Source organism: Calliphora vicina, chromosome 3 (genome assembly GCF_958450345.1).
Source record: "Calliphora vicina chromosome 3, idCalVici1.1, whole genome shotgun sequence".
Classification (NCBI taxonomy): Eukaryota; Metazoa; Arthropoda; class Insecta; order Diptera; family Calliphoridae; genus Calliphora; species Calliphora vicina.
In genome coordinates, this window is record NC_088782.1 from 96,757,114 (window position 1) to 96,758,614 (window position 1,501).

Genomic DNA, 1,501 nt, shown 5'->3' on the forward strand with positions numbered 1-1,501 from the left:
CAAAATTTTATGAAATTGTCAGAAAAAAATATGCTAGGAGTGTGTTTAGTAAGCATATGGAATGTATTTCATCAGCAGAGTTGTATTGAGAAGATATGGCAGTTCTCTGTTAGAAGAAAAATATCAAATGAACACAGAAAAAAAATCAATGTTGCCAGAAAATGTCATAACAATCGTATTTTCTTATAAATCTCATGTAATTATGCCGAAAGAAAATTATAAATAAATAATTATTTGACTTTGATACATCATACCATTTTAGAAGGTTTTTGTTAATATACCAACTCATACTTGCATATTTGTTAAATTCTATTAAATACAATTCCAATTTGTTTGTACTACCTTTTCTAATCTTTTCGGCCTTTTGAATTTTTTTCAGAATAAGTATTTTAAAAAATATTTTTTTACTAAGTCAAATTTTATATGCATTTAAAATTTAATTTTTTAAAAAGTAGATTTTTCGCCAAAAAATATCAAACATTTTACAAAAAAAAGTAATTGCCGTCATGTAAAAATGTAATTTTCGATTAATAATACTTATTAAAAAATCATTCCTATTATGAATTGCTTTTTTATCTGTATAAGTATTTGAGATAATCAATTATGAATATGACAAAATGTTTATATGTACTTAATGAACACATAATTGTTTTTTTTCAATAATAGAAAAGCTATTATGAATTATTAAAAATTTGCACAGATAAATTTGAAATTTGTGATGAAAAACAATTTGTGTAATTCGTCTTTTTGTTATTGAACAGATCACACTTATTTTTAGTTGTAATTATAATTTTGTGTGGATAAATTGTAAACTTGTTAATTTTTCTTTTTTTAACTACTTTGACTTTTTCAAGAAAATGTACATTTATAGAACCCTTCCTAATATTTTAAACAAAATTTTGGCGGGAAAATTATTTTCAAGTGGCAGTACTGTTTCGCAGATAATGCAGTGTTCCTCATTTAGAGATGTACTGCATTTACCTCACTGTTTAGATATGTTTTGTTTATATGTTTAACAGCGAAATTAACTACATAGTGAACAGAGAAATGTTAAAACTATAAACGTATAAGAAGATGTTGCCAAATTATTTTTTAAATTTTACCCTTATACTATGGAAATGTTTATAGGCGTTTGAATGTACATATATTATTAGTTGAGTTGTTTGCAATAGTTATAAAATTTGGAGATCATTATTGATTTTATAAGTAATTTTTAGTTATTTTATGTAAAGATGCATTAATATCTACGAAACGAGCGATTTTGTATAATTTTTAACACAGCTGTGTAGTGTTTACTTTATTACCTGTGGCCACATCGCGTTAAGGTTCTGCTAATTATTTATTATACTGCCAACAAACTACACAACACAGTTTTCTTTCTTCTTGTTAAAAGTGATCTAAAATATATAATTAAACCAAGAGTTCTTCATAAAAAATTTTAATAATTGAACATACACTCATACATATGTAAATAGAAAATATCTTTATTGTTAAGAAAGAA